This window comes from Ovis canadensis, chromosome 15 (assembly GCF_042477335.2).
Source record: "Ovis canadensis isolate MfBH-ARS-UI-01 breed Bighorn chromosome 15, ARS-UI_OviCan_v2, whole genome shotgun sequence".
Lineage (NCBI taxonomy): Eukaryota > Metazoa > Chordata > Mammalia > Artiodactyla > Bovidae > Ovis > Ovis canadensis.
Window position 1 is genome coordinate 11,726,913 of NC_091259.1, and position 22,565 is coordinate 11,749,477.

Genomic DNA, 22,565 nt, shown 5'->3' on the forward strand with positions numbered 1-22,565 from the left:
TCACTTCATGGCAAATAGAAGGGGAAACAATGGAAACAGTGACAGATTTTATTTTCTTAGGCTCCAAAATCACTGAAGATGGTGACTGCAGCAATGAAATTAAAAGACACTTGCTCCTGGAAGGAAAAGCTATGACCAACATAGACAGCATATTAAAAAGCAGAGACATTACTTGGCCAACAAATGTTCATCTAGTAAAATCTATCATTTTCCAGTAGTCATGTATGGATATGAGAGTTGAACCATAAAGAAAGCTGAGTGCTTAAGAATTGATGCTTTTGAACTGTGGTGTTGGAGAAGACTCTTGAGAATCCCTTGGACTGCAAGGAGATCCAACCAGTCAATCATAAAGAAAATCAACCCTGAATATTCACTGGAAGGATGGAAGCTGAAGCTAAAGCTCCAATACTTTGGCCACCTGATGTGAAGAACTGACTCATTGAAAAAGACCCTAATGCTGGGAAAGATTGAAGGCAGGAGGAGAAGAGGGTGACAGAAGGTGAGACGGTTGGATGGAATCACCTATTCGATGGACATGAGTTTGAACAATCTTGGGGTGTTGATGGACACGAAGGCCTGGCATGCTGCAGCCCATGGGGTTGCAAAGAGTTGGACATGACTGAGGGATTGAACTGGAACCGGAAAATAGTTTAGAAGAATTAAAGAAGGTTCTTTAGAGAAACAAAATTTAACAAGCTTTTTTAGCTAAAGAGATGAAAAAAGGAAAAAACATATGTTAAAATCAGGGATGAAATATGTTCATTATTTCAACCTCACTAATATGAAAAATATTGTAAAGAAACACTGTTAACAAATGTATTAGAACAAAATTAGACAATTTAGACAATATAGAAAAATTCTTAAAAATTTACATTATAGACAAATGTTTTAAAATACATTGAAGAGGAAGTAAAAAATATCAAAATTCTTAAAGCAAGTGAAGAAATTAAAATTGTTTTTCTTTTCCATCTTGCCAAAATAGTTTTTAATCTTGACATAAAGAAAGCTTCCCTGGTGGCTCAGATGGCAAAGCGTCTGCCTGCAATGCAGGAGACCCGAGTTTGATCCCATGGTCGGGAAGATCCCCTGGAGAAGGAAACAGCAATCCACTCCAGCACTCTTGCCTGGAAAATCCCATGGATGGAAGAGCCTGATAGGCTAAAGTCCATGGGGTCACAAAGAGTTGGACACGACTGAGTGACTTCACTTAAAGAAAGCCTTAGGAATATATGACTTCACCATTGATTTCTTGTTGTTTATTTAACTGTTTACTCTATAAATCAAGTCCAAATCATTTTGACCCCATAGACTATATCACACCAGGCTTCCCTGTCCTTCTCTATCTCCCAGAGTTTACTCAAATTCATGTCCATTGAATTGGTAATGCCATCCAACCATCTCATCCTCTGTCATCCACTTCTCCTGCCTTCAATCTTTCCCAGTATCATCATCTTTTTCAGTGAGTCAGCTCTTCACATCAGGTAGCCAAAGGAACAGAGCTTCAGCCTCACCATCAATCCTTTCAATGTATATTCAAGGTTACTTTCCTTTAGGATGGACTTGTTTGATATCCTTGCTGGCCAGGGGACTCTCAAGAGTCTTCTCCAACATCACAGTTCGGAAGCATCAATTCTTCGGTGCTCAGCCTTCTTTATGGTACAATTTTCACATCTATGCATGACTACTGGAACCATAGATTTGACTATACAAATCCTAGGCAAAGTAAGGTCTCTGATTTTTTTTTTTTATATACACTTTCTAGTTTGGTCTTAACTTTTCTTCCACAGACCAACCTGTTTAAATTTCATGGCTGCAGTCACCCTCTGCAGTGATTTTGGAGAACAAGAAAATAAACTGTCACTTTTCCCATTGTTTCCATCTATTTGTCATGAAGTGAGGGTACTTGATGCCATGATCTTTGTTTTTTGAATGTTGAGTTTTAAGCCAGTTTTTTTCACTCTCCTAGTCCACCTTCATCAAGAGGTTCCTTAGCTCCTCTTCACTTTTCTGCCATTAGGATGGTATCATCTGCATATCTAAGGTTGTTATATTTCTCCTGTCAATCTTGACTCTAACTTGTGATTCATCAAGCCTGGCATTTCACATGATATACTCTGCAAATAAGTTAAATAGACAGGGTGGCAACATACAACCTTGACGTACTCCTTTCCCAATTTGGAACCCATTCCATGTCTTTTCTAACTATTGTTTCCTGACCTGCATATAGGTTTCTCAAGAGGGACTTAAGGTGGTCTGGTATTCCTATCTTTTTAAGAATTTTCCACAGTTTGTTGTGATCCATTTAGTCAAAGGCTTTCGCATAGTCAATGAAGCAGAAGTAGATCTTTGAAATTCTCTTGCTTTTCCTATGATTCAAAATATTTCAGCAATTTGATCTCTGGTTACTCTGTCTTTTCTAAATTCAGCTTATATATCTGAAAGTTCTCAATTCATGTACTATTGAAGCCTAACTTGAAGGATTTTGAGCATTATTTTGCTAGCATGTGAAATTAGTGCAATTGTGTGGTAGCTTGAACATTTTTCGTCGTTGGTCTTCTTTGTCTTCCACCCTTGTGGCTACTTCTGAGGTTTCCAAATTTGCTGGCATATTGAGTCCAGCACTTTAACAACATCAGCTTAGGATCTGAAATGGTTTAACTGAAATTCCATCATCACCACAGCATGGTTGGTAATGATGCTTCCTAAGGCCCACCTGGCTTCACATTCCAGGATGTCTGGCTTTAGGTGAGTGACCACACCATCGTGATCTTGGTCATTGTAACCTCTTTTACACAGTTCTTCTGTGTATTCTTGCCACCTATTCTTAATCTCTTCTAATGTTAGGTCCTTGCCATTCCTGTCCTTTCTTGTGCAACCTTTGCATATACCCATCATTTCATACTGATCCGAGATTCTAACCTTTGTCCATGTAGACTCCTCATGCCACAGAGCAACTAAACCCATGTGCCACAACTACTGAAGATTGAGCACCCCCGAGCCCATGCTCTGAAATCTATGCAACTAGAAAATGCCTGCTCACATCAAAGAAGATCCATTGCAGCTAAAAATAAATAAGTAGGAAAATATTTATTAAAAATAATAAAAACTAAAGCTAAAGCACTACTGATCCTTCACAATCTCTGTAAAAATGGAGAAAGAATGATTTTCCAATCCAATTCTTAACGACAGTATTATCCTGACATTGACAAAGCCATTACAAAGGAAAACAAAATAGTTCAATATTCCTCATGCCTGCAGGCATGTTAAGTCACTTCAGTTGTGTCCAGCTCTTTTGGGCACTATGCACTATAAACCACCAGGCTCCTCTGTCTGTGGAGTTCTCTGGGCAAGAATACTGGAGTGGGTTGCCATGCCCACCTCCAGAGGATCTTCCCAACCCTGGTATCGGACCATGTTTCTTATGTCCCCTGCATTGGCAGGTGGATTCTTTACCACTAGCATCACCTCAGAAGACCCAGTATCCCTCATGAACACATACTAAAAAAATCCTTAGCAAAGTATTAGTGAGTATAGTCAATAACATACAAAAAACATTATACAGCATGACAAAGCTCAATTCATCCCAGGAATGCAAGATTAATATGACATTAAAAAAACAATAATATTAAATACAATATTAATAGGAAAAGGTAAAAATTTACTAATAATCGTCAAATACAAAACTTCTTCTTCATCTGAAAAAATGTTCAGATTCTACAAATAGAAGGATATAGCCTCAATCATATACAAGGTATATATCAAAAACCTACAGCTAAAATACTACTTACTGGTGACTGAATACTTTCACCCTGAAATCAGTCATTACAGTGGCAGAACTCCAATAGGAATGATATAGATTACAAGACCAAATGTAATTACTATTTGATTCTTTAGAGAAAAAGTTTGTGGATCCCTATCTACATGAAAGAAGTAACCTACAAAAAACTACCTATGATTGCATTTATATGATATTCCAGAAAGACAAAAGAAAATCAGTGATTGCCTGAGCCTGAGAGTGAAGACATGGATTGACTACAAACAGGCAAGAGGGAACTTGCTGGAGGATAAAAATGTCTTAAGATTGGATTGTGAGCACAGTTGTACAATTCTATATGTTTATTTAAAAAAACCTCTTAATTGCAGTTATAAAGGGTGAATTTTCATATATAAACTATATTTCACTGAAACTTAAAACTTAATAGGCAGTGTAATTCTTTTACAAAAATTATTTTAATCCAAATGACAAAATACTCATTTACTATGATTAAAATTTGAATTTTCTATTATTTAATTTTATCATTTTTATGTAAAAAACTTTGTCTCTCAGTCCCATACAGGATAAACCCAAGGAGAAATATGTCAAGACATATACTAATCAAACTAATAGAGATTAAACACAAAGACAAATATTAAAAACTGTAAAGGGAAAGCAACAAGTAACACACAAAGGAAAATCATACAATAAACAGCTGATTTTTTAGTGTCCATTCTACAGGCCAGAAAGGAATGGAAGGTTGTATTTACAGTACAGGAAAAAAAAAATCTACTGACATGATTACTAAACCTGGCAAAGACCTCATTCAAAACTGATGGAGAAATCAGCAGCTTTAAAGACAAGCAAAAGTTAAGACAATTTTGTACCATCAAACCAGCCTTACAACAAATATTAAAGGGACTCACAGCAAACAAAAATGTCAATAGTGAAAAATGGAAAGCATGCCCTTTAAGATCAGGAACAAAACAACGTGCCCACTCTTAACACTATCCAGCATAGTTTTGGAAGTCTTAGCTGCAGCAACAGAGAATTAAAAGAAATAAAAGGAATCCAGATTGGAAAAGAAGTAAAACTCTCACTGTTTGCGCACAGCATGATATTATACATAGAAAGCCCTAAAGATACCATCAGAAAATTACTAGAGCTAATCAGTGAATTAAGCAAAGTGGCAGGATACAAGATCAATACACAGAAATCACTTGCATTCCTATGCACAAACAATGAAATACCAGAAAGAGAAATTAAGGAATTAATCCCATTTAGCATTGCAACAAAAATAATTAAATACCTAGGAATAAACCTACCTAAAGAGCTGACCCATTGGAAAACTTCTTGATGCTGAGAAAGATTGAGGAAAGAAGGAGAAGAAGGCATCAGAGGATGAGATGACCAGATGGTATCACTGATGCTATGGACATGAACTTGGGCAAGCTCTCAGAAATGGCAACAGAGAGGCCTGGCATACTGCAGTCCATGGGGTTGCAAAGAGTAGGACACAACTGGGTGACTGAAGAACAACAACAAGGAGATAAAAGAGCTGTATAGAGAAAATTATAAGATACTGATCAGTTCAGTTCAGTTCAGTCGCTCAGTCGTGTCTGATTCTTCGTGACCCCATGAATCGCAGCACGCCAGGCCTCCCTGTCCATCACCATCTCCTGGAGTTTACTCAGACTCACATCCATCGAGTCCGTGATGCCATCCAGCCATCTCATCCTCGGTCGTCCCCTTCTCCTCCTGCCCCCAATCTCTCCCAGCATCAGAGTCTTTTCCAATGAGTCAACTGTTTGCATGAGGTGTCCAAAGTACTGGAGCTTCAGCTTTAGCATCATTCCTTCCAAAGAAATCCCAGGGTTGGTCTCCTTCAGAATGGACTGGTTGGATCTCCTTGCAGTCCAAGGGACTCTCAAGAGTATTCTCCAACACCACAGTTTAAAAGCATCAGTTCTTTGGCGTTCAGCCTTCTTCACAGTCCAACTCTCACATCCATACATGACCACAGGGAAAACCATAGCCTTGACTAGATGGACCTTAGTCGGCAAAGTAATGTCTCTGCTTTTGAATATACTATCTAGGTTGGTCATAACTTTTCTTCCAAGGAGTAAGCATCTTTTCATTTCATGGCTTCAGTCAAAATCTGCAGTGATTTTGGAACCCAAAAAATAAAGTCTGACACTGTTTTCACTGTTTCCCCATCTATTTCCCATGAAGTGATGGGACCAGATGCCATGATCTTCGTTTTCTGGATGTTGAGCTTTAAGCCAACTTTTTCACTCTCCTCTTTCACTTTCATCAAGAGGTTGTTGATATTTCTTGCGGCAATCTTGATTCCAGCTTGTGTTTCTTCCAGTCCAGTGTTTCTTATGATGTACTGTGCTTAGAAGTTAAATAAGCAGGGTGACAATATACAGCCTTGATGTACTCCTTTTCCTATTTGGAACAGGTCGGTTGTTCCATGTCCAGTTCTAATTGTTGCTTCCTGACCTGCATACAGATTTCTCAAGAGGCAGGTTAGGTGGTCTGTTATTCCCATCTCTTTCAGAATTTTCCAGTTAATTGTGATCCGCACAGTCAAAGGCTTTGGCATAGTCAATAAAGAAGAAATAGATGTTTTTCTGGAACTCTCTTGCTTTTTCCATGATCCAGCGGATGTTGGCAATTTGATCTCTGGTTCCTCTGCTTTTTCTAAAACCAGCTTGAACATCAGGGAGTTCACGGTTCACGTATTACTAAAGTCTGGCTTGGAGAATTTTGAGCATCACTTTACTAGCATGTAAGATGAGTGCATTTGTGTGGTAGTTTGAGCATTCCTTTGCATTGCCTTTCTTTGGAATTGGAATGAAAACTGATCTTTTCCAGTCCTGTGGCCACTGCTGAGTTTTCCAAACTTGCTGACATACTGAGTACAGCACTTTCATGGCATCATCTTTCAGGATTTGAAACAGCTCAACTGGAATTCCATCACCTCCACTACCTTTGTTCGTAGTGATGCTTTCTAAGGCCCACTTGACCTCGCATTCCAAGATGTCTGGCTCTAGATGAGTGATCACATCATCATGATTATCTGGGTCGTGAAGATCTTTTTTGTACAGTTCTTCCATGTATTCTTGCCTCCTCTTTTTAATATGTTCTGCTTCTGTTAGGTCCATACCATTTCTGTCCTTTATCGAGCCCATCTTTGCATGAAATGTTCCCTTGGTATCTCTAATTTTCTTGAAGAGATCTCTAGTCTTTCCCATTCTGTTGTTTTCCTCTATTTCTTTGTATTGATCGCTGAAGAAGGCTTTCTTATCTCTTCTTGCTATTCTTTGGAACTCTGCATTCAGATGCCTATATCTTTCCTGTTCTCCTTTGCTTTTTGCCTCTCTTCTCTTCACAGCTATTATGTAAGGCCTCCCCAGACAGCCATTTTGCTTTTTTGCATTTCTTCTCCATGGGGATGGTCTTGATCCCTGTCTCTTGTACAATGTCACAAACCTCATTCCATAGTTCATCAGGCACTCTATCTATCAGATCTAGACCCTTAAACATATTTCTCACTTCCACTGTATAATCATAAGGGATTTGATTTAGATCATACTTGAATGGTCAAGCGAGCCGGCTCACTAAGCGTAGGCGGCTGCCAGCTGGCTCACTAAGCGTGGCTGAGAGGAGCTACCCTACGTCCAAGGTCGGGGCAGCGGCCTAGAGTGCCGGGCTGTGATGGTGCAGGGATGGCCGAGAGAAGCTGCCCTGTGCCTGAGGTCAGTGGTGGCGGCTGGGAGGAGCTACCCCACGTCTGAGGTCAGGGGCAGCCAGGAGGAGACGCCCCACGTCTGAGATCAGGGGTGGCCAGGAGAAGCCACTTTGTGCTCGAGGCCAACGGCAGTGACCTTGAGGAGCCACCCCGAGCCCTAGGCCGGGGCGGCAGCTGGAAGGAGCCACCCACGCCCGAGGCCAGGGTTGGCGGCCTGGAGAAGCAACCCGAGGAGGGGTGGCTGTGCAGGCACAAGAGGGCCAAGAGGAGCTATCCCACGTTGAATGTCAGGAACGGTGGTGGTAAGGAGATAACCCTCGTCCAAGGTAAGGAACAGCAGCTGTGCTTTGCTGGAGCAGCCGTGAAGAGATACCCCATGCCCAAGGTAATAGAAACTCAAGTAAGATGGTAGGTGTTGCAAGAGGGCATCAGAGGGCAGACACACTGAAACCATACTCACAGAAAACTAGTCAGTCTAATCACACTAGGACCACAGCCTTGTCTAACTCAATGAAACTAAGCCATGCCTGTGGGGCAACCCAACGGGTGGGTCATGGTGGAGAGATCTGACAGACTGTGGTCCACTGGAGAAGGGAATGGCAAGCCACTTCAGTATTCTTGCCTTGAGAAACCCATGGACAGTAGGAAAAAGCAAAATGATAGGATACTGAAAGAGGAACTCCCCAGGTCAGTAGGTGCCCAATATGCTACTGGAGATCAGTGGAGAAATAACTCCAGAAAGAAGGAAGGGATGGAGCCAAAGCAAAAACAATACCCAGTTGTGGATGTGATTGGTGATAGAAGCAAGGTCCGATGCTGTAAAGAGCAATATTGCATAGGAACCTGGAATGTCAGGTCCATGAATGAATCAAGGCAAATTGAAAGTGGTCAAACAAGAGATGTCATGAGTGAACGTCAACATTCTAGAAATCAGCAAACTAAAATGGACTGGAATGGGTGAATTTAACTCAGATGACCATTACATCTACTACTGTGGGCAGGAATCCCTCAGAAGAAATGGAGTAGCCATCATGGTCAACAAAAGAGTCTGAAATGCAGTACTTGGATGCAATCTCAAAAATAACAGAATGATCTCTGTTCGTCTCCAAGGCAAACCATTCAATATCACAGTAATCCAAGTCTATGCCCCAACCAGTAATGCTGGAGAAACTGAAGTTGAATGGTTTTCTGAAGACCTACAAGATATTTTAGAACTAACACCCCCCCAAAAAAAATGTCCTTTTTATTATAGGGGACTGGAATGCAAAAGTAGGAAGTCAAGAAACACCTGGAGTAACAGGCAAATTTGGCCTTGGAATGCGGAATGAAGCAGGGCAAAGACTAATAGAGTTTTGCCAAGAAAACGCACTGGTCATAGCAAACACCCTCTTTCAACAATACAAGAGAAGACTCTACACATGGACATCACCAGATGGTCAACACCAAAATCAGATTGATTATATTCTTTACAGCCAAAGATGGAGACGCTCTATACAGTTAACAAAAACAAGACTGGGAGCTGACTGTGGCTCAGATCATGAACTCCTTATTGCCAAATTCAGACTCAAATTGAAGAAAGCAGGGAAAACCGCTAGACCATTCAGGTATGACCTAAGATACTGATGAAAGAAATCAAAAATGACATAAACAGATGGAGAGATATTCTATGTTCCTGTGTTAGAAGAATTAATATTGTGAAAATGATTACACTACACTACAAAATGTAATCTACAGATTCAATGCAATCCCTATCAAATTACCAATGACATTTTTCACAAAACTAGAACAAAAAGTCTCACAGTTCATATGGAAAATACCCAGAAGAGACAAAGCAGTATTGAGAAAAAAGAATGGAGCTGGAAGAATCAACTTTCCTGACTTCACACTATACTACAAAGCTATAGACATCAAGACAACGTGGTACTGATACAAAAACAGAAATATAGACCAATGGAACAAAATAGAAAGCCTAGAAATAAACCCACACACCTATGGGTACCTTATTTTTGACAAAGGAGGCAAAAATATATAATAGAGCAAAGACAATCTCTTCAATAAGTACTGTTGGGAAAACTGGACAGCTATGTGTAAAAGAATGAAGTTAGAATACTTCTTAACACAATACACAAAGATAAACTCAAAATGCATTAAAGACCTAAATGTAAGACCAAAAACTATACAACTCTTAGAGGAAAACATAGGCAGAACACTCTCTGACATAAATCACAGCAAGTTTCTCTATGACCCACCTTCTAAAGTAATAGAATTAAAAACAAAAATAACCAAATGGGACCTAATTAAGCGTCAAATATTTTGCACAGCAAAGGAAACCCAAAAGAAGGTAAAAAGACAGCCCATGGACTTCTCTAGGCAGAATACTAGAGCGGGTAGCCTTTCCTTTCTCCACGGAATCTTCCCAACACAAGGATCAAACCCAGGTCTCCTGCATGCTGACAGATTCTTTACCAGCTGAACCACAAGGAAAGTCCAAGAATACTGGAGTGGGTAGCCTATCCTTTCTCCAGAGTATCTTCTTGACCCAGGAATTGAACCAGCGTCTCCTGCATTGCAGGCAGATTCTTTACTAAGTGAGCTTATCAGGAAGCCCTCAGAATGGGAGAAAATAATAGCAAATGCCACAACTGACAAAGGATAAATTTCCAAAATATACAAGTAGCGCATACAAGTCAATACATGAAAAACAAACACCAAAAAAATGGGCAAAAGACCTAAATAAACAGTCGTCCTAAGAAGACATACAGATGGCTAATAAACACAGGAAAAGATGCTCAACGTTGCTCATCACTAGAGAAATGCAAATCAAAGCTACAGTGAGGTGTCACCTCACACATGTCAAAATGGCCATCTTCAAAAATCTACAAACAATAAATTCTGGGAGGGTGAGGAGAAAAGAAACCCTCTTGCATTGTTGGTGGGAATGTAAATTGTTACAGTCTTTATGGAGATTCCTTAAAAAAATAAAATAAAATAAATAAAACTAGGAATAAAACCACCTACTGACCTGGGGAGCTCATCTTTCAGTATCATATCTTTTCGCCTTCATGGGTCTCTCAAGGCAAGAATGCTGATGTGACCCAGCAACCCCACTACTAGGATATACCCTGAGGAAAGCAAAATTGGAAAAGATAAATGCACTCCAATTTTAACTGCAGCCCTATTTATAATACCTAGGATATGGAAGCACCCTAGATGTCCATCAACAGATGAATGGATAAAGAATTTGTACTAGATATACACAACGGAATATTGCTCAACCATATGAAAGAACACATTTTTGTCAGTTCTAATGAGGCGGAAAACTAGCCAAACTGACCACTGAAAATATCAACCATACTGTGTAGGGCCACCCAAGATGGATAGGTCATGGTGAAGAGTTCTGACAAAACATGGTCCACTGGAGAGGGAAAAGGCAAACCACTTGAGCATTCTTAACTTGAGAACCTCATGAATAGTATGAAAAGGCAAAAAGATATGACACTGAAAAATGAACTCCCCAGGTCAGTACGTGCCCAATATACTACAGGAGAAGAGCAAAGAAATAGCTCCAGAAGGAGTGAAGAGGCTGAGCCGAAGTGGAAACAGTGACCAGTTTTGGATGTGTCTAGCAGTCAAAGTGTAAGGAACAATACTGCTTAAGAAACTACAATGTTAGGTCGATGAATCAAGGTAAATTGGAAGTGGACAAGCAGGAAATGGCAAGAGTGAACATGGATATTTTAGGAATCAGTGAACTAAAATGGACTGGAATGGGCAAATTTAATTCAGATGACCATTATATCTACTGCTGTGATCAAGAATCCCTTAGAAGAAATGGAGTAGCCATCATAGTAAACAAAAAAGTCCAAAATGCAGTATTTGGGTTCAATCTCAGAAACAACAGAATAATCTCTATTCAGTTCCAAGGCAAACCATTCAATATCACAGTAATCCAAGTTGATGCCCAAACCACTAATGCCAAAGAAACTGATTTTGAACAGTTCTAATATGACCTACAAGACCTTCTAGAACTAACACCAAAAACGATGTCCTTTTCATCATAGGGGACTGGAATGGAAAAGTAGGAAATCAGAGATACCTGGAGAAACAGGCAAGTTTGACCTTGTTGCCAAGAAAACACACTGGTCATAGCAAACACCTTCTTCCAGCAACACAAGAGATGACTCTATACGTGGAGATCACCAGATGGTCAATAGTGGAATCAGATTGATTATATTCTTTGCAGCCAAAGATGGAGAAGCTCCATACAGTCAGCAAAAACAAGACCAGGAGCTGACTGTGGCTCAGATCATGAACTCCTTATTTTGCCAAATTGATATTTAAATTGAAGAAAGTAGGGAACAAGACCATTCAGGTATGACCTAAATCAAATCCCTTAGGACTATATAGCAGAAGTACAAATAGATTCAAGGGATTAGACCTAAAAATACAGTGCCTGAAGAACTATGGACTGACGTTTGTAACATTGTGTAGGAGGCAGTGGGCAAAACCACCCCCAAGAATGAGTAATGCAAAAAGGCCAAATGGCTTTCTGAGGACGCCTATACAAATAGCTGAGAAATGAAGAGAAGTAAAAAGCAAAGGAGAAAAGGAAAGATATATCCATCTGAATGCAGAGTTCTAAAGAAAAGAAAGGAGAGATAAGAAAGCCTTCCTAAGTGAACAATGCGAAGAAACAAAGGAAAACAACAGGATGGGAAAGACCAGAGAATTCTTCAAGAAAATTAGAGATACCAAGGAAAATTTTCATGCAAAGATGGGTACAATAAAGGACAAAAACATCAAGGACATAACAAAAGCAGAAAATATTAACAAGAGGTGGCAAGAAAACACAGAAGAACTATACAAAAAATAACTTAATGACTCAAATAACCATGATGATGTGATCACTCATCTAGAGCCAGGCACCTTGGAATGCAAAGTCAAGTGGGCCTTAGGAAGTATCACTAAGAACAAAGCTAGTGGAGGTGGATGCATTTAAACTGAGCTATTTCAAATGCTATAGATGATTCTGTTAAAAAGTCACACTCAATATACCAGCAAATTTGAAAAACCCATCAGTGGCCACAAGACTGGAAAAGGTCAATTTTCATTCCAGTCCCAAAGAAAGACAACACCAAAGAATGTTCAAACCACCACACAGATGCAGTCATTTCACATGCTAGCAAAGTAATGCTCAAAATTCTGCAAATTAGGCTTCAATAGTATATGATCTGAGAAATTCCAGATTTTCAAGATGGATTTAGCAAAGACAGAGGAAACAGAAATCAAATCATCACCATCCATTGGATCATAGAAAAAGCAAGAGAATTCCAGAAAAAAAAAAAAAAATCTATTTCTGCTTCATTGGCTAAGCTAAAGTCTTTGTCTGTGTGAATCACAACAAATTGTGGAAAATTCTTAAAGAGACGCAAATACTAGACCACCTTATCTGCCTCCTGCAAAATCTGTATGCAGGTCAAGAAGCAACAGTTTGAATCAGACATGGAATGATGGACCAGTTCCAAACTGGGAAAGGAGTACGTCAAGGCTGTATATTACCCTGCTTATTTAGCTTGTATGCGACAGTACCTCATGTGAAATGCTGGGCTGGATAAAGCACAAGCTGGAATTAAAATTGCCTGGAGAAATACCAATAAACTCAGATATGCAGATCGCACCAACCTTATGTCAGAAAGCGAAGAGAAACTAAAGGGGAAATTGAAAATGCTGACTTAAAATGCAACATTCAAAAAATGAAGATCATAGCGTCAGGTCCCATCACTTTATGGCAAATAGATGGGGAAACAATGGAAACAGTGAAAGACTTTATTTTCTTGGGCTCCAGTATCACTGTAGATGTTGACTCCAGCCATGAAACTGAGAGGCTTGCTTCGTGGAAGAAAAGCTATGACAAACCTAGACAGAATTAAAAGGCAGAGACATTACTTTGCCAACAAAGGTCCATAAAATCAAAGCTATGGTTTTTCCACTAGTCATGTATGGATGTGAGAGTTGGCCCATAAAGAAGGTTGATTGCCAAAGGACTATCCTTTGAACTGTGGTGTTGGGAGAAGACTCCTGAGTGTCCCTTGGGCTGCAAGAAGATCCCAACCAGTCAATCCTAAAAGAAATCGTCCTGAATATTTGTTGGAAGGACTGATGCTGAAGCGCCAATCCTTTGCCCATCTGATGTGAAGAACTGACTCATTAAAAAAGACCCTGATCCTGGGAAAGATTGAAGGCAAGAGAAGGGGATGACAGAGGATGAGATGGTTGGATGGCATCAGTGACTCAATGGACATGAGTTTGAGCAAGCTCTGGGAGACAGTGAATGACAGGGAAGCCTGGTGTGCTGCAGTCCATGTGTCACAAAGAGTCGGAGACGACTGAATGACAGAATATCATCAACACTGAAGTGGATGAACCTAGAGCCTATTGTACAGAGTGAAGTAAGTCAGAAAGAGAAAAAAGTATCATATACTAACACATATATATGGAATCTAGAAAGATGGTACTGATGAATGTATTTGCAGAGCAGCAATGGAGACACAGACAGTGAGAATAAACTTATGGGCACAGCTTGAGGGGGAGGAAGGAGTGGGTGGGGTGCATGGAGAGAGTCACATGGAAACATATATTACCATATGTAAAATAGGCAGTCAATGGGAATTTGCTGTATGACACAGGGAACTGAAACCAGGGCTCAATAACAACCTTGAGGGGTGGGATGGGGAGGAAATTGGGGGGATGTTCAAGTGGGAGGGGACATGGGTAAACCTATGGTTGATTCATGTTGACATTGGGTAGAAGCCCGCACAATATTGTAAAGCAATTATCCTTCAATTAATACCAAATAAAGTTTAAAAAACTCTGTCTCAATTTTACAGTTATCATTTTTCAAAGTCATCTAATTATGTCATGAGAAAGGGCACATATTTTTTAAGTTTGCACAGGACACCATATGAGTTAGCATTATTCATGTTTCCAGTAGCATGCTACAGAACTTTTTAATTAACATTTTGTTTAAAATATTAATAACAGTATTCACAGGTGAAAAGAGCTGGTAGAAGGAGGTAAATACTTTCAACCTGAGAAGACTTGGCAGGGTGGAACAGCCTAATAAGACTTAAACTAAGATGTACATAAAGTACGATTCTTTTTGAGAATTCAACCTCACATAAAGATGGGTATGAGATAACACAACAGAAGTGAATGTTACAGATAGGTTTTAGTTGAGAATAAGTTTGGAGTTTACATATGGAGTTTAGAGTGGGAACTCTGTAAATGTATGATATGCCATCATTTAGAAAAGAGATTAGATTAGCCTTTAGAGTAACCAAGAAAAGAAACAAGGCCAAAGGACTGAAGTGAAAGGAAAGCAAATTTCAGCTCAGCATGTTTTAATGATTATAAGTCCCTGAAGTCTTAGATGATATAAAATGAGCTCTGAGATATTTTTAAAACCCCATTCAACATCTGTTATTGTATAATTCTATGACAGTGAATGGTATAGTAACTCAAGTTGCTAATCACTCAGATCAAAATTCACAAGTTAAAATCTGTTTTTTCTACTTTAAACTCATTGTAGATCATTCCTTAGTTAAGGGGATTTGTCTACGTATGTAATTGATATTGGACATTTTCTTTTTTCTCTCTTATGCTTCTTTCCTAGTATTCTATTCCACCTGTAAAAAAGGAGGAGGAATTGAGGAATCAACAGCCAAATACATCAGTTAGGTAGTTGCTGTTCCTGCCCAGTTAGTCAGCCACAAGGTGTATGGGGTCATTGCCTCTCCATGTCCAAGAAAAAGGAGGCATTTTTAATGCATTCTTTCTGAATTACCCATATTTCTTCTAAGCATAAACAATACAATGAAAGCTGATGAAGATTTAACATATATATACATATGTGTGTGTATACACTTATCCATATACAACAAAATTTCACTATTTGTATTTGTAAAGTCAACTACTCCTTAATATTTATTTGTAGCCCCAAAGTCAACATGTATGATGTTTTCATGGTTATTTGTGGATATGCACAGAGTCACCTGATGTGTATGTAATCAGAAATTGAGGTTGAACAGCACTCAGCCTTCCTTTTTCAGCTTTCTTACTGTAAATAGATATCCTTTATATTTTTCACATTTTTGTGATTTTTTTAGTGAACTTACTTTTTAAAATTGCCACCAAGCATAGTGCTGAAGTGCTGTTCAACGTCCCTAAGTGCAAGAAGGCTGTGATGTGCTTTATGGAGAAGATCTGTGTGCTAGACAACCTCATCAAGTCATGAATGATGGTGCTGCTGACTTTGATGTCAATGTTTGTGAGTCAGGAATATATATTAAATAAGGTGTCCTTGATCAGAAACACATAAATCTAGGACATGTACTGATCAGTTGATGAAATATTGTGAGCAGAAGTGTACGGGATCGTAACTCTATTTTTCCTAGGATCAATGGTTCAGTATCAGTATTCACTAATTCAGGCTTCATAGCCACTTTGCAGAATAAACTACTATGAATAATGAGAAGCAAGTGGTTGCTCATGTGGGTGTGTCCGTATGTGTAGAAAGATAGAGACAAAGACAGAGTGGTTCTTTAAAAGTAAGCTGGGAGTGGGAGAAATGGAAGGGTGGTGTACACTGAGAGAAATGTCTGTGATAGAATATAAGGGGTGACAGAAAATGAGATGGTTAGATGGCATCACTAACTCAATAGACATGAGTTTGAGCAAACTCCCCAGGGATAGTGAAAGATGGGAAAGTCTGGTGTACTATATAGTTCATGGGGTCACAAGGGATCAAACACAACTTAGCAACTGAGCAACACAGCATGCTTGATGAGGAAGCTGATGTTTATAGGAGTTAAAATAATGAGGAATACTGTTAGTAACAAATTCTCTAAAAATAGAATTCCTTATCTGGCATATAAAAGTATGATTCTAACATGCTGCTGCTGCGGCGGCTAAGTTGCTTCAATAGTGTCTGACTCTGTGTGACCCCATAGATGGCAGCCCACCAGGCTCCCCCATCCCTGGGATTCTCCAGGCAAGAACACTGGAGTGGGTATTACTAATTCTAAACTAATCTTACTTCTTCTTCTATTCTCCTGTGTTTCCAGTTACTTGACACTGAATTCGCTGAAAGTTTCACTAAACAGTCAAGCTTGTTTCTAGCCAGATCTAGAGACAGCCTGCACCAATTGTTCAGACTTAATGACAAGATGGGCTTCCCCGTTGCCTCAGCAGTAAAGAATCCAACTGAGAAGCAGAAGAGGCAGGAGATGTGGGTTCAATTGTCAAATCAGGAAGATCCCCTGGAGGAGGAAATGGCAACCCACTGCAATACTCTTGCCTAAAGAATCCCATGGACAGAGGAGCCTGGCAGGCTGTAGTCCACAGGGTCACAAAGAGTTGGACATGACTGAGCAGGCAGGCACACGTACCATAATAAGAAGACAATATGTACACCTTAATTTAGTTTATGAGTCTATTTAATGAAGAAAATGTTATTGCTTATAACTTTGATTTTCTGGTCAATGGGTATCTTAGAACCACAGAAAATATAGTGTTTTAAAGATCACATGCATGAAGAAATTTTTCTTTTAATAAATAAGTGAAAGTGAAAGTCCCACTGTTGTGTCCAACTCTTTGCAATCCCATGTACTGTAACTTGCCTCACTCCTCTATCTATGGAATTCTCCAGTCAAGTACTAGAGTGGGTTGCCATTTCCTTCTGCAGGAGATATTCCCCACCCAGGGATCAAATCCAGGTCTCTTGCATTGCAAGCAGATTCTTTAAAAACTAAGCCCACTAGGAAAGTCTTAGTGGGCTCAGTTTAATAAGTACACTGATGTGTAAATTGTTCAGAATTCTTTTCTGAGGTTGCTTAGTGGCAGAACATTTTCTGCGAATATATACCTTCTAAGAATCAATGTTTTATGAAAACTGTCTGGGAAAATAGTTTATATCAGTGAAAGCATCTCATATTAATGAAGGGATTTAAAACATAACAAGACAACACAGTGTGGGGAGAGAGCAAATTGTGCAGGGTGGCGTGTTCAGGCTCTCGTGCCCAACATTGTGTAAATAGTGACTATGTAATACCTGAGATCATTTGTAGCACTGTGCATGCACGTCACGAGGCACTTGCTTGGTCATGGGCTTCTTTGTGTGGTACACATATAAGAGCTCTCCCTAGGAAACAGTGACATCACTGCTGAGCCATGGCAGTGTCTGTTGGATCAGCCACAAGAGGGGCTACTGCTGTGGCTGCTGCATCAGCCAGGAGAGAATAAACACGTCTGCAGTTCCTACAGCTCCTCGAGTCTCCCTCCAGCCTCATAGCTCACATCTTGCCTATTCTAGCTTCAGTGAAGAGTACAAACAGTGTGAACAGCAAGACAACTGCTGTCACAAACAGGATGAGCGATACACATGATTATCAGCTTATTGTCAACTGGATGCAAAAAGCTTCCTAAATCACACTCAGCACCCTTTCAAAAAAACCATAACCTAATATTCTGTGCATGTAACATTTATCATGAGGAATTATAGATCTCAGGAAAAGGTGAGCTAAAACCGAAGTTCAGTTGAGTCGCTCAGTCGTGTCCGACTCTTTGCGACCCCATGAATCCCAGCACGCCGGGCCTCCCTGTCCATCACCATCTCCCGGAGTTCAGACTCATGTCCATCGAGTCCGTGATGCCATCCAGCCATCTTATCCTCTGTCGTCCACTTCTCCTCCTGCCCCCAATCCCTCCCAGCATCAGAGTCTTTTCCAATTAGTCAACTCGTCGCAGGAGGTGGCCAAATTACTGGAGTTTCAGCTTTAGCATCATTCCTTCCAAAGAAATCCCAGGGCTGATCTCCTTCAGAATGGACTGGTTGGATCTCCTTGCAGTCCAAGGGACTCTCAAGAGTCTTCTCCAACATCACGCTTCAGAAGTATCAATTCTTCAGCACTCAGCTTTCTTCACAGTCCAACTCTCACATCCATACATGACTACTGGAAAAACCATAGCCTTGACTAGATGGACTTTAGTCGAGAAAGTAATGTCTCTGCTTTTGAATATGCTATCTAGATTGATCATAACTTTTCTTCCAAGGACTAAGTGTCTTTTAATTTCATGGCTGCAGTCAAAATCTGCAGTGATTTTGGACCCCCCAAAAAATAAAGTCTGACACTGTTTCCACTGTTTCCCCATCTATTTCCCATGAAGTGATGGAACCAGATGCCATGATCTTCGTTTTCTGAATGTTGAGCTTTAAGCCAACTTTTTCACTCTCCTCTTTCACTTTCATCAAGAGGCTTTTTAGTTCCTCTTCACTTTCTGCCATAACGGTGGTGTCATCTGCATATCTGAGGTTATTGATATTTCTCCCGGCATTCTTGATTCCAGCTTGTGTTTCTTGCAGCCCAGCGTTTCTCATGATGTACTCTGCATATAAGTTAAATAAGCAGGGTGACAATATACAGCCTTGACGACTCCTTTTCCTATTTAGAACCAGTCTGTTGTTCCATGTCCAGGTCTAACTCTTGCTTCCTGACCTGCATACAGGTCAGGTGGTCTGGTATTCCCATCTCTCTCAGAATTTTCCAAAGTTTATTTTGATCCACACAGTCAAAGGCTTTGGCATAGTCAAGAAAGAAGAAATAGATGTTTTTCTGGAACTCTCTTGCTTTTTCCATGATCCAGAGGATGTTGGCAATTTGATCTCTGTTTCCTCTGCCTTTTCCAAAACCAGCTTGAACATCAAAAAGTTCACGTTTCATGTATTGCTGAAGCCTGGCTGGGAGAATTTTGAGCATTACTTTACTAGCATGTGAGATGAGTGAAATTGTGTGGTACTTTGAGCATTCTTTGGCATTGTCTTTCTTTGGGATTGGAATGAAAACTGACCTTTTCCAGTCCTGTGGCCACTGCTGAGTTTTCCAAATTTGCTGGCATATTGAGTGCAGCACTTTGACAGCACTATCTTTCAGGATTTGAAATAGCTCAACTGGAATGCCATCACTTCCACTAGCTTTGTTCTTAGTGATGCTTTCTAAGGTCCACTTGACTTCACATTCCAGGATGTCTGGCTCTAGATGAGTGATCACACCATCGTGATTATCCAGGTCTTAAATATCTTTTTTGTACAGTTCTTCTGTGTATTCTTGCCACCTCTTCTTAATATGTTCTGCTTCTGTTAGGTCCATACCATTTCTGTCCTTTATCAAGCCCATCTTTGCATGAAATGTTCCCTTGGTATCTCTATTTTTCTTGAAGAGATCTCTAGCCTTTCCCTTTCTGTTCTGTCAGGAGGAGCTACCCCACCTCCGAGGCCAGGGACAGCAGCCAGGAGGAGCAACCTCAGGTCCAAGGAAGAGTGTCTGCGCGAGCGCAGGAGAGCCTAGAGGAGCCGTCCTATGTTGAAGGTCAGGAAGGGCGGTGGTGAGGAGATACCCCTCATCCAAGGTAAGGAGGAGCGGCTGTGCTTTGCTGGAGCAGCTGTGAAGAGATACCCCACGCCCAAGGTAAGAGAAACGCAAGTAAGATGGTAGGTGTTGCAAGAGGGCATCAGAGGGCAGACACACTGAAACCATACTCACAGAAAACTAGTTAATCTAATCACACTAGGACCACAGCCTTGTCTAACTCAATGAAACTAAGCCATGCCCGCTGGGCAATGCAAGATAGGCAGATCATGGTGGACAGGTCTGACAGAATGTGGTCCACTGGAGAAGGGAATGGCAAGCCACTGCAGTATTCTTGCCTTGAAAACCCCATGAACAGTAGGAAAAGGCAAAATGATAGGATACTGAAAGAGGAACTCCCCAGGTCAGTAGGTGCCCAATATGCTACTGGAGATCAGGGGAGAAATAACTCCAGAAAGAATGAAGGGTTGGAGCCAAAGCAAAAACAATACCCAGTTGTGGATGTGACTGGCAATAGAAGCAAGGTCTGACGCTGTAAAGAGCAATATTGCATAGGAACCTGGTATGTCAGGTCCATGAGTCAAGGCAAATTGGAAGTGGTCAAACAAGAGATGGCAAGAGTGAACGTCAGCATTCTAGGAATCAGCCAACTGAAATGGACTGGAATGGGTGAATTTAACTCAGATGACCATTATACCTACTACTGTGGGCAGGAATCCCTCAGAAGAAATGGAGTAGCCATCATGGTCAACAAAAGAGTCCAAAATGCAGTACTTGGATGCAGTCTCAAAAATGACAGAATGATCTCTGTTCATCTCCAAGGCAAACCATTCAATATCACAGTAATCCAAGTCTATGACCCAACCAGTAAGGCTGAAGAAGCTGAAGTTGAATGGTTCTATGAAGACCGACAAGATCTTTTAGAACTAACACCCAAAAAAGATGTCCTTTTCATTATAGGGGACTGGAATGCAAAAGTAGGAAGTCAAGAAACACCTGGAGTAACAGGCAAATTTGGCCTTGGAATGCGGAATGAAGCAGGACAAAGACTAATAGAGTTTTGTCAAGAAAATGCACTGGTCATAGCAAACACCCTTTTCCAACAACACAAGAGAAGACTCTACACATGGACATCACCAAATGGTCAACACCAAAATCAGATTAATTATATTCTTTGTAGCCAAAGATGGAGAAGCTCTATACAGTCAACAAAAACAAGACCGGGAGTTGACTGTGGCTCAGATCATGAACTCCTTATTGCCAAATTCAGAGTCAAATTGAAGAAAGCAGGGAAAACCGCTAGATCATTCAGGTATGACCTAAATCAAATCCCTTATGATTATACAGGGGAAATCAGAAATAGATTTAAGGAAGTAGATCTGATAGATAGAGTGCCTGATGAACTATGGAATGAGGTTCGTGACATTGTACAGGAGACAGGGATCAAGACCATCTCCATGGAAAAGAAATGCAAAAAAAGCAAAATGGCTGTCTGGGGAGGCCTTACAAATAGCTGTGAAAAGAAGAGAAGTGAAAAGCAACGGAGAAAAGGAAAGATATAAGCATCTGAATGCAGAATTTCAAAGAATAGCAAGAAGAGAAAAGAAAGCCTTCTTCAGCGATCAATGCTAAAACTGATGGAGGTCCTTAAATATCATTGCATTAATTTTAAGGACTCAGTATAATTATGCCACCAGAGATCACATAAAGTATTTTGCCTCATCTGCATTGACGCCAGTGAAACAAAATGCTCACTTAACATTTTTTAAGTTATTCAATATTTCACTTAGTTGTTAGTTACACATAGACCTGAAATATACTCTTCCAATCTGGAGAATTTCTTTATATTACTGTAGGTGAAACTTCACAATTCTTAAATTAACTCACAGTTGACTGAAGGCCACTTTTATAATGGCCTAGGATATTCAACTAGACATTTGGTGCTTTTCTTTTTTCCCTCTAGTCATCCTAACAATCAGACTGAGCCAGAAAATTGCAGTTTTATTTATTGATTAACTTCTATGTGCCAAGAACAGTCCTACATTTCATATTCACTATCTCATATAATTTCTGTCAGGTATTATTTTCCCCAATTTTACAGATGAGAACACAGGCTCATAAAAATTAAATAACTAGGCCAAGGTCATATAACCAATATCTAACAGGGCCAGAATTCAAGATAAACCTTGCTCTTTCAGTTCAGTTCGGTCACTCAGTCGTGTCTGACTCTTTGTGACCCCCATGAATCGCAGCACGCCAGGCTTCCCTGTCCATCTCCAAATCCCAGAGTCCACCAAAACCCATGTCCATTGAGTCGGTGATGACATCCAATCATCTCATGTTCTGTTGTCCCCTTCTCCTCCCACCCTCAATCTTTCCCAGCATCAGGGTCTTTTCAAACGAGTCAGCTCTTCACATCAGGGGGTCAAAGTATTGGAGTTTCAGGCTCAGCATCAGTCATTCCAATGAGCACCCGCGACTGATCTCCTTTAGGATGGACTGGTTGGATGTCCTTGCAGTCCAAGGCACTCTCATGAGTATTCTCCAACACCACAGTTCAAAAGCATCAATTCTTCAGTGCTCAGCTTTCTTTTATTTTTTTTTTAATTTTTATTTTTACTTTATTTTACTT